Here is a 17890-nt window from a genome sequence, read left to right on the forward strand (position 1 = left end):
TTTGGTTGTCAAACTTGGGGTTTTCTGGTTTGTATACCACTACAAAGTGCATAAAAGTAAAACCACACATGCTGGCATCCATTATGCAAATCTCAAGTATGTATGGAACTTGCACTATGTGGCAATCTTACCTGCCAGCTCAATCCAGACAGGGGCAGGAGGGGGAAGGTGTGGTAAGAAAAACTATTAGAAGGGAGGTGGAGGGGGCGATAAAAGTGTGATAAGAAAAACTATTAGAAAGGGAAAGGAAAAAAAAGCAAGCCAAACACACAAAGAACTTTGCACATCTGGAACTCACTCCTGCTGTGAATACTGAATCCAGATTGAATGTAGAATACTTAAGCTAAAAATGTATGCTGGTTCACCAGGACAGTATTAGTCAATACTCACTCTACCAGTCAGCTGAGCAGCTATACTAGATTACCTGAAATGTAGCAAAACTTTAAGGTACTTTTAATAATGTTAATGCAGCAACTTCTCTGGATGACTCTCATAAGGCAGGGTTTTCCCCTCTCCCTCCCAACTTTCAACAGCAAAAGAAAAGCACTTCATATCAATCAGAAATATCAAATTAAAAGAATATATTAAAAAAAATAAAAGAATCATATAACAAAATAAGAGCCTGCAGAACAAGATGCATGTTAGAGTCCAGTCATCTTAAAACGTTTATATCGGCAAAGTAAAAAAGTTTACAGGATAATCTGTATGACCTGAAAGCAAACTAGTCCATGTTATGTGGAAAGATATTTGAGGGCATTTTTGGAAAGGGAGTGGGGAATCTATTCAAACAAATAAAATATTTTACAGAAATTGACACAATCATGACCACTGGTGAGTAGTTCTCCACAGAGAACCACTCTCAGAACTCATTTTCTATTTCCTGTTGGGGGGTGAAAAGGGATCAACAGCAGCAGGAATCCAAGGGGTTGGGAGAAGGGAAAGGGGAAAAGAGAGAGAGCAGGGGAGCAAGTAGGACAGTGTTTTGTAATTTCTGGGGATATTTTCAGAAAGCTGAAGGGGTTAATATTTGCTATGACAAAGCTCCATCTGAACTTCTCTGTGATAAGTCTGGCAGAAGTGAAGGAGTGGGGGATGAGGGGGAACATTTCACAGGATAATAGGCTTCTCTTTCCGGACAGGTATAGGTACACATAATAGCATATTGCTGTTCTCTAAAGTACAAGATGGACTAGCACTGCGTACTGATCTAGGCCAAAACAGTCAAGTTACACTTCTTCCTGAATTTAGTATCCGTACTGAAGTTTGGACTTCATATCATGATAATACTATATTTTAGTTCAAGTAAAGATAAATTAAGACATTGCAAAAAGATATTTTAATCCATAGACAGAACAGCAAGACTTTGCTTTTCTTCCAGGAAAAAGATTCAAGACAGACATTTTTGAGGCTTTGAGCTCACATTCCTTTGCTGATTTAATCCTAAATAGAAGGGTAAGTTTCCTTAATCACAAGTGAAACTTGATATCAAAATGTATCTTACACATATTGAGCTAGCATGCTTGCAGACGCATTAATTAACAAGCATGCGCGCACGCATGTGTGTGCGTGTGTCTGTTTGACTTAGTTGGAGGGTGAATAGTACATTTATCACATGGTAAAAATAAACTTAGAAGGAAGTAACGTGGGAAGCTTTTATCAGGGACATGACAACTGACCTCCATTCTTAGAGCAGAAAGCAAAAAAATCAGTACCAGCCTTAAACAAAGACTGTTTTTGTTTAATATTTGTTTCCAGTACTGGAGTTTTATACTTTGTCATTTAATCTAAAATTTCCAAGCAGCCCTGAAAAAAAAATAAAAAAAATTCCACCTCTCTCAGCAGAGTTCTAGAGAAAAGCTTTGTTAACTCACATTTTTGTTGATTGGATGACTGCTGCTATCACAGTATCACAGGGTTCACGTGACTGTTCTTTGGATGGTTCATATCTGAGGATTTTTTCTTAACAATTAAAAAAAAAATCTAATGCAGTGCACTTAAAACCAAAAAAACCCCTATCAATACGAATGTCTGGAGATAAAATTGCCTATCATTTTCCATTGCAAGACTCTGCAGTTTCAGCTACTGGAGACCTGACAAAGTTATAATCATCTGGATTAAAGTGATCTGCCTCAAAACACTTATATTCAGCCAGAATGGTTCAACTGTTTCCAAAAATAAAGATAAAAAATTGTTTTATATAATGAATATAGGAACATTATTTGAAAAAATTAAGTCAGTTGTTTAAGATTTTGCAGAGAGGGCATTCAACTTGCAGATGCAACCATGACTTCTGCTTGTCCCTTTAGAACTATCCAAATTTGGCCAATCAGGTTTTTAAAAGTCTCAAATAACAGTTTTCTATTAAGCACATGCTAAGAGTTTGGCAGTTAAGTTTCGGAGTACAACATTAATTGATTATGCATATTCAGTACAACCATACCCTATTTTCTTCCATAGGATTCTCTCATTCAGCATCTAGCAATTGAGCCCAAACCTTTCTGAGTAGGCTACACACCTTTTTTAAAGCAACAGATTATTGTATCCTATTAGCCTCTGTCACATGAGGAGTCCTCAGGCATCTGGTATGACAAAGCAAACCGTTCTTGGGATCACTGGGTTTCCCTGCTTCTTATCTACACTGTTCACGTACATAGGTAAGCCTCCATCTGCTTCAGAAAAAGGCATAGCAAGGAGAAGGCTGGGATTAACAAGCGTTATTTATTTTACTTGTTCCTAGCTTCACAAAGAAGTAGCTGCTGAGTATAGAACTGGCGCTTCAATCGTTGCCAACATTTAAGAGGATGCATTTCCAGTGAGAATTTTCACCAGGTCACCCTTAAAGCATACTGCATTTCTGTCTGCTGCCAGAACTGCATAAATCAGTTTCATGGCTTGTTGCAAAGATACACCAGTGTCATCGTGAAACTAAAATTTCTTTTCCTCAGCCTGCTTCCCTCCATCCCCCTTTTTTGGTCTTTTCTCACTCTGATCTAGGTTGCCTCTTTCACCTCAATTTCATCTCCTAAAACCAAATACTTCCTCTCTCCATTTCTTTCCGTAGTTAAGTCTGAGCAGGATTTCTTGATAGGTGCATCTAATGGGTGACCTTTAGGTTCTCTTTGTAGGCTTCTCTTCAGAGTGAATATCCTAAATCAATACACTTTTTTTTAATATATAATTAAAGTCATCAAAAAAATGTAGATGAGATTATTTCAGTGTTGCTGCTAGTTTCTGTCATGTTAGTCTTAACACCAGTAAAATCAGTTTTTAGTTTTATTTATTAGTAAAATTTTATATTTTCCATCGACATTCATCATAGGCCGGATTATCAAAAAAGAATATCTATTCCTTAAAAAGAAAATTTAAGCCTTTAACTGCAGTTTTCTGTAAAGAAAAATAAACACCAAAGTCTGATAAGCAGAAAACCTAACCTATATTTAAAAACAATATCACTTTGTGATATAACAAACTTTCACAAAACAAGAGGCTGTCATGCTTTTACTAGGAAATATATACTCAGAGTTGGATCACGCGCACGTACAATAAGGTAATGAAACCTTCATCTGCATTTGATTATGTTTAAAGCATCAGGGCAAATGGTTTTCAGCATTCTGTTTTTTGAGACAGTGTTTTTGTTTTAAATAAAAAGGTACAATCTCCACTCCCAACAGCCTTAGACCTTCTTTCTTTCAAGTAGCATCCCTTAAAGGAAAAAAAAAAAACACCTCAAGAAAAAAACAGAACAAATCCAAAACTATTTAGAAATACCACCTGGAAAAAAGAACACATATATAACAGTGGGTATCCAAGAGCACCAATAACTTTGATGAGATACAATGATCCTGGGACTGAGAGAATTTAACTAAATGTTAAATGCATTGATGAGCCTTGATTCCAGTCATTTTATATTCTGCCTTTGTAGAAGAGGTTGATAAGAAAAAACAAGAGAGATGAGATATAGATATATATGTTTAACTGCCAACAATTGCATCCATGCATATGAATTAAAGACTGGTATTTTACATGAGACTGTGGTAGTACTATGCTTTTAAATAAGGTACCAATATTATTAGGTGCACAGTATTCTTGCAGGGCCTAGACTGTTCACCAGCTCCTATCTCCCTCTTCCTCCAACAGGGTTAGAGAAGAGAACAGAAAATGCTTTTTATTTTGATCATATAGAAATAGCAAAACAGAGCAGGTCAAAGCCACTCCACTTTCCATCTCATACCCCACAGATGTTCTCCAGAACATCTGGGCTTTACCAGAAGAACAAGAACAGTTGGCAGCAACTTGGCATCTAAAAGCCCCCTTATTCCACCCTGAATGGGACTGAAACACAAGCACACACAAATTCCCTGAATAGTTCACTATACTCAAAGGAAGTCAGCCAGAGCATGGACAAAAACATGCTGAAGTCCCCTACATGTTGATGGGGATGGTGATAGGGTAGGCTTTGACAGATTAATGTTTCCCCTAGAACAAGCTGCATAGCCTTTTTCAGGGGAACAGAGAAATCTACCCAAAGCTGCTTCACCCCTGAATGAAGAAGTCCATTCAATTTTGCTTCATCATTGTTCTCTTGACTGTCAGCATTAGCTGTTAGTTGCAGAGCATTGCTCAGAAAAATGATTATTCCCTGGAAACGCTCCCACTGTTTCTGTTAGTGTTAATCAAATGGCTTCAGTGTTTTAGGTGCTGTCCCTATTTACCAGGAGAGCCAGGTACTTGTCCTGGGTGGCTGCATCATTCTCAACAGCAGCTTGTCAAAGCTGCTGCCTCCCCTCCCTCCCTGACTGCGAGCGGCAAAGCAGTTCTGGTTCCCCTTCTGCAGCCTGGCTCCTGTACAAGGTAATTCAATTAGATGTTCTTTGTGGGAAGAGCTGGAGAACAAGAAGGCAGCAGCAGGCGGGAAAACAAACCAAGACAGGGTATCAGTTGCAAACTAGCCAAATCCGCAGCAAAAGTGCTGAGTTGTGTGACAGACAGACATCCAGACAGACAGATAGAGAACATTTAGCTATAGAATTAAAGCACTCCAGGCAGCCCGAGATTTAAATACAATTCACCTCTCTTCCAGGTTGTTGCTCCAGGCTATGCAAATATACTTTTTACTTCACCTATTTAACACATATTTTTTCTCAATTGTAAGTTCAAGATGACATTTCTCTTTTGAAGGAGGAGGGGTAGGACATCATGAATTGGAAAAGGGGGGAAAAAAAAACAAAAGAAACCCTCAAACCCTTTGCTTATCTGATTTCACAAATGTAAATCCTAATTTCTTACTGCAGAAAACAAGCCAGGGAACATAACTAACACACAAAGGTGAACATAACCTGCTGGTTTTTGTTACAGAGCTCTTAAAAATTAACAATTAGTTCTTTTGAAATCTGTCTTCTTTGGAAACCATGCAGTTACACTTTTGACAGAAAGAAATCATTTAAAAATAATAAAAGACAAAAAAAAATCATTATTGGGCACAGAAGGTTTTTTTTTCCCAACAGAACAGGGCTTAGGTGAAGAAAAACATTTTAAATACCATACTCTGCCTATCTACCTCTTAGGCTAAAGGGAGAGCTGCTTTTTTATAGACCTGAACTACAGATTTCTGCAAGGCAAAGTTTGGTTCAGAGGACAACAACAAAAAGCATGCTGAACAAGCATATTAAAATACTGGCTTCAAAGTGCTATTTATTCACTCTAGTATTTGATCCTCCTTTGGAGAAATGCAGTTGGCTAATCCTTTCTGATAAACATTCATTTTCCTGTAAAATATTAAGTACTTATCTCTCAGTGATCTGATCTGACATAGTAAATCTTTTGTTTCTTACAGAAAAAAAGGCTATGGGAAAACCAAGTTTAAAGATTAACACAGGAGAGTCCGGTGCTTAACACTTACATTTAAGACTTGCATTTTCCTCACGTTCACATTTCTTAGACTTATATGATTCTTTTCAGGCTTGGATGATTGTTAGTCCCAAGATTCTTGCATTTTCATAAGTTTCTCAAGGCCTGATCGTGTCAAAAGGTGCATTGGTGTTTTTGTTTACACAGCTATCACTCCTCTATTTGTACCAGAATATGGAATGCTGTATCTGGAAAATATGTTTTTCCCAACTGACTCAATCTTATGTTTTTGGGGGTTTTTTTGACAAAATGTTGTAACCCAAAATATTATTTAAACATATGCATCTAATTCAAATTCTTCTTCCCCAAAACAGTTTTTTTTTTTTTAATAAATAGTGATGGCATTTATATCCAACTAAAATAAAACTCAAAACCTTCAATGTAATGCAAACAAGTGAGAAAGAACAGAATGATTTGGAAGCGATTCAGCCCATAAGACAGCAAGATGCAGACATGCTATTTTAATTACAGAAGAGAATATGTTCAATTATTTGATATCAGGCATGACAGTGCATTATATATATAGAAAGTTGAAGATGTAAAATGTAAAAATCTCATACAATCAGATTGCCAGCTTAAAAAAGAATAACAGAAATCTTAAACAAGCATGTACAATAAACCATGCAATCAGATGTTCTAGAAACCAGAAAACATGTACAAGTCATTGCTCTGCATAACTGCATTTTCTTCCTTAGGTAAAGATACATTAGCTAGAGATATATATAGATAGAGCTATATAAATAGAGTCTGAAACTACACTGGACTTCCATAGAAGCTTCAGTAGAATTTGATCAGTTCGAATTGCACAGGGATTCATTCAAATCATTATATAAAATTTCTGGAACAAAAGGATTCTTCTGTGCTCCAAACTGAAAACCAAAATGCCCAGTTACAGCTCTGTTTTATAGGTAACAAAGAAATAGGAGGGGCTGGAATTCAGCTCCTAACTGGGCTCTGCTTTTTTGCAGTTACACATTGACAACCTAGTTTTAGGAAGGAAGGGAAAAAGCAACAACAAAAACAAACAAGCAGCTTTTTCCCTATCAAAACAAACAAGAAACTTAAGTGCAACGACCCATCAGCAGGTTCTCATCTGTATACTCTGGAGAAAATTATTCTCAACTCCAAATCTGAGAGCCAGTTTAAGCTGAGTAGTGATAACTAATAGCCTGTCTCAATTATAAACCATGCTATCACTAGATGACTAAATTATCCCCTCCCCTTTTCTTAAACATAAGAGGTTTAAAAAAAAAAATACAGAAGCGAATTGGTCATTAATCTGTTAAACCTGACATGAAAAATAATGAGGCAATAAAAAGTATACAAAAACCATATACACATACCCTTAATGATTTAAATTATATGCATAAAACTCTATTAAGTTTTCTTTGATTTGTGGCAATAAGTCTTCTTTCCACCATGAAACTAACTGGAGTGATGTGCAATTGTACTTGTATTGTGGATTAGAGGAAAGGTTAAAATAACGACAAGTGAAAAATGCAGCTTAGGAAGACTTTTTAAGCATCTCTGCTACATTCTTCCCACAGACCATGTGCACACATGTGAATTAAGTGAAATTCAACAGGACATGTGGGATGATTTGGGGAACTGGTCTATGTATCAATGATGAATAATAGATTATATGACATTATCACTATGAAAATTTCTCTACCATAGAACAAGTTTATTTCTGCTAGTAGAGTACATGTTCATTAAGCTAGAAATGATGGTAAATGCTTAAGGTTCTTCACTGCACTTTCAGTAAAAAAAAGCAGAATGTTAAGAAAATTGGCTAGCATTAGAGCTGGTACTTTTATACTTCTCAGGGACGGGACTTGGGAGTTGCCCTTTCTTAAACAAAAAAAAGAAGGGAAAGAGGAGTCTCTTAGGAGCAAATCATGCACTAAGTCCACGAAAACAAAGAATAGACTAGTATATTTTCACAGAGCTGGGAAGAGGGGCAGACAAAAAGAAACAGGCAAGGTAAATTGCAAAAACCTAGTCAGGAAAAAATGTATAAAGTTGAACAGACTTCATGGTTTAGAAGACAATAGAGATCCTGGACAACTTTCAGCCCCCAGACTGTTTCAGGCAGATGAGAGAAGACAGAGAATGGCAAAGGAAGATTTATTTACTTTTGTTGAAATTGGGCGTTTCTCATGCATCACATTGTTTTGGGACTCCCTCAAAGGCCATATTGCAAATGCTGCTAATATTGGTTCTATCAGTTTTTGGAAGAGCCCTTAGACCACATATCCATTAAGTAACGTGAGGAATCTTTTAGTCAGTTACTTGCCCTCAGAGATAAACAAGACAGAAAAAAGAAACGTGGTGTTTGGAAACATGGGATGTTTCCAAAACAGTTGAGATTCAGATGTGAAGTGGTAATAGAGGAAAAATGCCAGAGCCAAAGGAGGAAACAATGTCACATACCAAAATACATGGAATTTAACTGCACACAAGCCCTGTGGATTTGGGCTCAGTACAAAAGCCTAACAAGAGCCTGAATAGAGAGAGTAGGACTACATTTGTGGCACCATTTGAGAGTAGATTGTGCTTGTAAAGCCTCATAAGCAATGTCATGAAGCACATCATCTAAATATTGTTTGCTAAATCATGTAGTGAATTCCAGTTATTTGTTAGGTTTTCTAGAATGAAAAAGGCGCAAGTTTCAAAACAAATAAAACCCAAACTACAATTGTACTACAGAAAAACAAAGTGATTCACCTATCAGAACTGTGACAGGTAAACAGAAGGAAATATCACAAAATGAAAGTGCTACTTGAGAAGTTCCAGAATTTCCTCAAATAAAGCTTGGGCTTATTTCCCCTCAGAGATTTCCCTTCAGATTCAATAATCATTTAACGTTTTACTGGCCTCTGTTTAAGCACGTCAGTCAGAAGCCTAAAGGTGAAACACAGCCTTTGGACAAAGTCTGATCACCGGACTCCACCCCATTTCCCTTTTCAGTAGTGTAATTTTGCCTTGCCTTTTGTGTACAGCATAATTTGGTGGTACATTTTGGAAGCACGTTTTGACTCTACCAGTAAATTTCATTATGTAATGGGTGACTGGGGCTCCATCTACCTGCAGAGAAACCACCTATAAGTTGTTTCTTATAGTTTTGTGTGTGCCTTTCTATTTAGATAACTAGATCTATCTACAGCCCATTGGATTTCATACGCTACATTCTTAAGAGGAAGTATTCCAATATTTCATTGCCAACACTGTTCTTATAAACCTAAAAGACGTGGTGCAACAGATACTTTATTAAAATGATTTTTGCTAGACTTAGCTTCTAGAAGGGTGCATAAAATGCTCTTGAGCAAACCTTAGTCAGAACCACGCAGGAAATTCGTAGTTTTTTGTCACTGATGTTATCACTAGGGCTGAAGCTGTCTTTCTGCAAGGACAGTTGCCATTTCCCCATTAGCTGTGCAGGAAAGCAGTTTTATGAAAACCCCCATTCCATCTTGTTGCTTCTGACAATGACAAAACACACCTTTAACAATACAGAAGTCCTAATGATGTCAGAAGGCCAGCATGAGACAGGAAAAAACTACTTGCTTACAAATAGCACTGGAGGCAAAGATAGGAAGTATTAATGTATATACGTATACAAACACATGAGAAAATTAACATGCACATAGAGACTGTAGATGGGAAAAAAAAAGAAATATAAGTAACCACAAGACTGGAAAAGCTGGAAGACATAAAAGGATCAGAGCCATCAAGCAATAATATCACAGGAGAATGGAAAGCTTGTGTGTTTTGTTTTGGTTTTTGTTTGTTTTAAAGTAGATGAATGGAAATCCCTCCATACAGCCAATAGCGAAACTTGCATATTTTTGCATTTACATTTGATTTTGAACTTGAGATGATTTTATATAACATAGTACAGCTTCTTCCAAAGTTCAAAAGTAATATGAGGTGTTTTTTGAAGTTTCACAGCTTTGAAGCCAGTCGTCCCCCTTTCTTTTCCCCTCTCCTCCGTTAGTTGCTTTTTAAGTTATTAAATTTAATTTTATCTGCTACCTTTAGTAACCTTCTTATTCACTTAGTGAAAACCCCACGTCTATCTTCTTCCCTAAGCCTTAGTTCCCACGGCACTTTTCAGGAGACATTTTCTGCCAGCCAGCTTCTGAGCTCTTGTGCTGACCCATCATCTGGATGAAACAGGACTCCAATAGACCACAACAAGGTGAATACTCATGACGTGATGTAAAATTAAATTGTGGCCGCCTATTACAAATTACTCTTCCTAGATGCTCTATACTCAAATCATTAGCATTAACTTAGAAGGCTTCCTTTTGCTATTGTCTCCCCCCCCCCCCCGCATTCTCTCTCTAGGATGGATTAACCAAGTGCAGCACATCAGATGGAAGTCTGGACAACAAATTTAATTTGCCTTTTGTGCTCAACAGAGACTAGACCTACCACCTTGCTTCTTGATACTGTGGCCCAGATCACAAGATTAGTGTTTATTTTTCCATGCAACTTCAGACATGGACCAGTATTTGTTGGATCTTTAGCACGCCTGAAAACTATACAATTCCCTAAACATCACCCTGAAATCCCAGATCTTCGATGGGAATCTGAATTCCTTACCAATATAGAGAATGAAACCCCTCACAAAAAGCCTCCACAACAAAACTCCTCTGTTTTCTAGATACTGCATAAAAAATGTTAGCAGCACTAAGAATCCCAACATATAAATACAAACATATGTCAAGCACAGTAATTATAAAGTAAGCTCTGTAATCTAATAATTTATTTTAAAGAATATTACTAAAAAATTGTCCAGAGAAATGTTAATTCTATGAAAAGTTTCATTATTAGTGAGATGTTATTCCTTAGCCAAATTACAGAAAATTTAGGACAATTCTTCTGACTGATAGAAGAATATAATTCTCAAAAAGAGCAGGAACAAGGAGTAGAGAGGAATGGCTGTTGGTGTATGTACATGAGAATGAAGATAAAGTATTAAAAAGAAGGAATACTAAGTGGTCATTGTTCCAAAGAATGGACCCAAAGTTATGAAAAACCCTGATCACAAGGTAATATGTTAAAAACAACAACAAAAACCAACTACGCACACTCCACCCCACACAGGATCATGGACTGTTTTTATGAGCAAGAGAACAAGACTAAAACAAACAAACAAAACTCCATCCCACCCCTAAGAAACATCCATAACCTTCACCAACACAGGAATCAATTATTAATCAGAAGAGATACTTCTTATGTTCTCTTTTTCTGAATCAGTTCAGAGATGATTAAAGAAACCCCCACACTCTACATTCAAATAAACTATATACACAAAGTTAAGAAAGGAAGGGAAGAAATCAACTGCAGACCTTCTTTTTAATATCTTTTAGGCTTTCTGCCAACGTTGAAGGTGTGTGCCATCTCATCTACAACAGAACAACAGCAGATTTGTTCTGCAGGAATAACTACGTCCTCCCCCTCCCCCCCACAAGAACTCAATGTCATTAACTGATTAAAACAAAACGGAGTCCTCTTCTAGGAGCCTTAAGATTGTACAAGATGAGGCAAAAGATAGCTAAGCCAACAATTAGTAAGATATTGAAAACAGTCTGGGCATCGCAATAGTTTAGTTAGCTTCATGCTGCTACCAGCCTGTGCTAGGCTGGTACTTGAGTTAGCTCATTTGAGCTGCCTTAGTACCCTTATGTCACACTAGTCTGCAATGCACAGAGGACTCAGCTTGTGTAATTTCCTGCAAGGAAAGAGGTGTGAAGAAGGAGCCTGACTTATCCTACTTTAATTTAGCCCTTATTGGTCCTTTATTAGTCTATGAAATGAAAGGAAAATATCTGTTTCAAATTTAATCTCTTACCTTGCTGAGATCTCTTACTGGTTTCGATGCATTCTTCATGTACAGAATAACTTTTCTCTGTTCACATTAAGAAGCAGATAAAATGCAGCACTTCAAGTATAGAAGAAGCTATGACTATTAAGCAGTATTTTTCAACCAGGACCACATGAGAAATGCTCAAATGGGAAAACTTCACAAAAATGGTGTCATCCTCATACATTGTACAAGCAAGAATATAGCATCTGCATTTGTCTTTTATATAACTCAGGCAACAATATCCTGGCAACCACATTTCAATGGAACAAATCCAGGTAATTAAAATGACTAGATCTAGCATCCGCTTCTTTTTATCATACCACTTGATAGGACAGATTTACTCATTGGGAAGTGATGTTCAAAAATCTGCTGCATACAGTTAAGTAAGATGTCATTTGTCTTTGTACTAACCTGGCCTTCCAACTTCTTTGCAACTGCTCATTTAACTGTATTTTTCATGGCACTATCTTTCTGAGAACTTCAAAATGAACTATTTGGTTTATGTCATATTTTTAAGCATGATTTGATGGATTTCATTAATACTTAGTAATAATCCTGTCAAGTGATGTATTTTGATGTATAAGGTTAAAAGGATTAAATTCACTGTGCTGATAAACCCTTTGATACACTAGCATCCTACATAATGTCCACTCACTCAGAAAGATTTTACTAGATTCCTAATGCCATTAGTCAAAAGCTTGGCTTCCACCCCTCTGCAACTGCACAGCTTAATCTCATTTTGGAAGCCAAAGTTCTACTAAATCAAACTATGGAGCAATAGGATTTACTTCCTTTCAGTGGGCATACGAGCAAGTGCCCACTGTCAACACAAGTGCCTGTTTGTTGACATCTGGAGACTTGAGCAATCATACTGTTCCTCTGAAACAGAAAAACTAGATGAAAAGCAGCTCAGCAGCTCGCAAAATACAAATGAATGACTGTCCATCTAGTTTATACTACTCTTCATCAAAACAGCCTTTTATTTGACAGTGAAGTACAAAGCAAAAAGTGATCTTACATTTTGGTTGTTGGATGCATAAATCTAACTATAGAGAAGGATTTAATCTACATTCAAACTCACTATCTACAAAATTAAATTCTCAGCATTAGATACCATGTTATGACCTCACTGACCTAAAGAAATAGAGCACTTACTAGAACAGATGTTAAAAGGCAGACCCCACAGGGAAGCACCCTCAGAAGCAAGCATAACAGAGCTGGTAACCTACATTGGTGTTTTAGGTTTCCTTGCACCATATCACCACACACCCTCCATCCCCCATCACCTAATCTGCTGCAACATCCTCATTCTTTTCCTAATAAGATATAACATCATTAACAGAGAGGCAATTTCTACTCTCACTTATGATATCTGAGGTTGCTGGTACTTACACGCTGACTCTTTTTTTTTTTTTTTTTAGCAAAGTCACACATCCTGGGGGAATCTCGTAGGGAAGAAAGGGGGAAAGAAACAACCAGTTGCCTAACTTCCTCTTTCAAGTCTGACACCTCATTCCCTTTCTCAAGCTCACCTTTGCAGTCCTAACCATCAGGCTAAAGGTTTAAGTGCATAATGTAAACTTAACTGGATGCCCTTAAGTTATATTTTGTCTGGTTTAGGAGGCTAGGCTAATATGACAGGCCTACAGGATGAAAAAGTTTGGTTTTGAACGATGTACAAACCATAGTCCTGTGAATATATACAGACACACAGTGCCAGTATTTCTTATAAAATCACAGATAAAACAACTTTGGAGCAACTGTTGACATTGGCCCATATAGTTATTGATATAGTTACTCCTTCTGTTCTCAAAATTTACCTTGCAGTTTACCCTGTTAATAAAGCTTAAATACCTTTTGCATTTGATTACATGCTCAATCACTACCAACTCACATTCTGGCAAATACTCAGTGTTGACATGTAAGCTGAGATTGGGAAAAATCCAAAGCCCAATAACATTTTTCAAACTTATGGCAAAAGAAGAGACACACACTCAACCCCACCTCCCACCAAAATGGACAAAACAACACAAAGGGAACAAGATATATGCTACCAGCTTCTGCACAGAGGAAGCCCTTCTAACATTTGAGAAGGGCCAGAAGATAAACATTAGAAAGCATAAAGTGGAACAGACTTTACTATAGATTCAGAACAACTTGCTCATATCTCCCCCATTCAATCTCTGTAGGTTCAAAGACTGAAATGGCTGGGAATATCTCATCTGAACAGATCACAGTGGCCTAGCAGAAAGAAATAGATGGGAGGATTGAAGGATTCCTATCACACTTTTGTAGGGCTACTTTTCATTTAGCTTTGAAAGTATCTTAACATTTCCCCCCTCCAATAGAAATTTTTTATTTAATCTTATTGAACTCAATCCCTTAAAGAAACTGTGGTGTTTTGAGAGTTACTATCAGTTTTTCTGCAGTGGACTGGCAACTCTTCCCATGGAAAATTAACTGCACTGATCTGACAACGAATGTGCTGCAGCTACTCTTTACACACTTGGACCAAAGTAGTGTGGGGAAAAAAGTGTGGCAGTGCATTTGCAAAGTCCAATGGTCTTAAATCTGTCTATCTAGAGACTACTAGCTTAGATGCAATAGAGCATACATTAAAGTTAATATTAAATTCTTCATATTAAGTGAGTTTATTAGACAAGGTTATGTTGTTTATGCACTAAATATTGCAATTTTGTAACTACATTTAACTCAATCTACACAGAGGCCTTTGCAGCATACAAGAACAACAAGCATGGCTTAAAGAAATTTTTAACTGCTCTTAAACTATCAAGAGGAAAGCATAACTTCCCAGTTTGGGAAATGTTACTTTTCTTCAGCATTTCAAAGACCAGAAAAAGGCCAGTAAGTATCCTCTCACCTGTTTAACTCAACAATCAAAGTCACACTTCAAACGTGCCAAAAGCTAATTTTTATCAAAGGTTCTCTCAAACAAGTGAAATAATAGAGGAAGCATATTAGTATTATTGTAATTCAGAGAAGAAGTGATGGATAAAAAGGAAGCACCACAGAGAGAGATGTCATCAGAAAGGTGAAAGAATGAAGGAGAAAGATGAACTCATGGAAAACCTTGCAGATAGTATCCAAGCAGTTAAGGAGAAGGCCAGCCTCTGCTGTATTAGAAGAATTGAGTGTGTATTCAATAAGTTAAACTTGAATAGTAAATTCAGGATGCAATTACCTTCTTTCTACTTCACAAAAAGAAAGAGGCTCTTAGGAGAGAAAAAAAAACAAAAATATACTAAATATTAGCAGTAGTTCACAGGGGCTGAAATGGAGAGTCTTCTACTGCCACTACATTCAAACTCTCATTTTGATGAAAACTACATAGGTTAAGCAACTGGCAATCATCTATTGCTTCTGAATAAAAACATTCAAATAGACACACATTTACACGTTTCTTGTGGTGATCTGTAGCCAGCCCTGTCAAAAGAAAACCTGACAAAAGATCAAATATACAGCTGAGCCTTTAGTACAGAAGTCACTACTTCTTCATCTCCTTGTAGTATCTGCATTTCTCAGCAAGTCTGGCATTCTCTTGAGAGTATAAAAGGCAGCAACAGATAAACTAATTTCATGTAATTTTTAGGACAGAGCAATAAAATACTTTGAGGTAGCAAGCAACTAAAAAAAGGAAATCAAACATCTATTACATCAGTTGAATGAAAAACTCATCTCAGAATTGGTTCAGAATTCAGCCTTTTATATTCTGTAAGAATCCATTCATATTCATATTAGGATATTATTCAGGTTATATACTTAGTGAAACCAGTTTTATTACAAGTCTCATGACATTTTAAGCATCTCTTAAAGCTCTAGTTCAGAAAAGAAATGATTATTCATGAATCTTATTTAATGAACAAGCATCATCTATACGTAACTGAGCTTTAAGCAATTCATTTTTACCTCATGCAGTAGTGAATTATTTGTTTTAACTCCTGTTTAGCTGCAAGTGAGCATGTACATAATTACTACCAGCAGCTGACATGTTGCAACTGTTTTACAAGCTTTGAGTGTTGCCCCACACGCTTTTCAAACTTCCCATTCAGTTTTCAGACCTTTCTAACCATAGGTAATGACTTTATAGACATTATGCTCCTAGTGGGTCGGGAGCCAGAAAACAAACAAGCAGCATAAGGTCAGCAATACCAAATATCCCAACCTCGTGACCTGGCCTTTTGACCTGCATTACCCATGCCACATCATAAATTCCTTCATTAAAAACATAACCCCAAATAAATACACAATGGATAAAACACCTAAGGAAGGGGCCCGCTGCAATGCCATTGCGCCAATTAACTCTATTTCAGATTTTCTTTAAAAAGATGCATCTCTCCTTAACAAGACCATATTCAGCTGTTATCATTCATCTCTCTAGCTCAAAATCAGTTAGAAAAACAGTTGAATGTCAGGGTTCCTAATATTATGTGTCATCCCAAACATTCTTCTATTACTTGGTTTAAATAGTTCTTCATGATTTTACCTAGTTTTCTCAGCTTTCTAACCATTTTCCTCAGAATACATGACTTTATACTATCCATAACTATATGATTTTCAGTCTTTAAATAAATACATGGTTTTCCAATTCAGAATCTAGAGCTCACTGTTAAGAGCCTCAGATCTGTGATCTGCTCTCAGTAAATGTGAAAAATTGTTTTGACACCTAGCAATCTATCCCCAGTGGGCTAAAGCTTTGCTATAAGCAAAGTGAGTGCTTACTGAAGTAAAAATTTCTTAGTACTCTTGCAATAGTCAAATCATTTTACATGCTAATATATTCATTTCTCCCAGATACACAGGCAGCGAATGGATTTGGTATATTTACTAGGAAAGACATTATACACATGGAAGTTCCATATAGGATAGGGAGAAACTGAACACCTGAGCATAAGATGAAATGATTATCTCAAAAGTCTGAAATGTTTGCTAAATTGCACTGTATTACTTTGCTTTGGCAAGACAATCAGACCATACAGACCATAAAAAAGACCATAAAAACCATACATACAGACCATACAGACCATAAAAAGTTGTTTACATTCATTGCAAAAGGATTTTACCTACAAGAGACTTTAGAAAAATAATAAGAAATGGTTACATGAAATTCAGTTTGCCCCACCTTCATGCCTCTCCCAGCAGAACTGGTTAGTGAGATCTCTTCTTTCAAAATGGGAACAGTTTTACCATAGCAAGTGCTTTGAAAATTCTACCAAAAATACACAATTGCTAATAAACATGCTGTTTGCTTAGAGCACAAAACCAAGAGCAGGTCAGTTTCAACTTTGACTGCCTTTAACTCAAGTGGAACTTAGACTTGATGAAAAAGGTTTTTTCCAACAATTGCAAGCATAATATCTCCAAAATATACCTGTTGAGAACAGAACTACAAAATGCATCAGTCCTGTTTTTTTTTAAATCTGTTAAGTGCTACCGCATTCTATTGATTTTACTTTTCAACTTTATTCATGTTTCAGAGGACAATGATCTAAAGGGAATTCAAGCAACCATTTAAGTACTTATTTTTTGTGCCAGATCCCTCAGTAAAGATTTTCTTTTAAAGGCTGTGAAGACAGCTGCTTTTCATGCTCAGGCATGAAAAATAAAATAAAAATCTATCTGAGATGCTTTGGAAGACTAAAACATAGTTAATAGCACTTCTGTTTTGGCATAATGCAAGAAAAAGTAAACAAACCCAAAACTATAAAGTCACATGTGATTATTTCATTTATTTCCTACAAACCTTAAAAATGCAACTGGTTTGGGAAGGTCCCAAGATCAGACACAGCTAAGGAAAAAAAAAAAACAAAAAAACAGAGAACGAGAACAGCATGGATATAGGCATAGCATGTCATACGAGACAGTAGCTGAGATTTTTGAAGACCTAGAATTAGACACTCCTTTCTTTTAAATAGAAATAATACTACCTAATCTAAAAACATTAAGAACAAATATATGTTGGACAGTGGGTGACAGCATGACCATAGAAAAGTGTCCTTTAATTGTAATTGTTTATTGCAGTCAGGGCATCAATAGAAACTATACAACACATACACGAACACAAATCTACAGCTGCACTAGCTCACTTCT

Source organism: Apteryx mantelli, chromosome 4 (assembly GCF_036417845.1).
Source record: "Apteryx mantelli isolate bAptMan1 chromosome 4, bAptMan1.hap1, whole genome shotgun sequence".
Taxonomy (NCBI): domain Eukaryota; kingdom Metazoa; phylum Chordata; class Aves; order Apterygiformes; family Apterygidae; genus Apteryx; species Apteryx mantelli.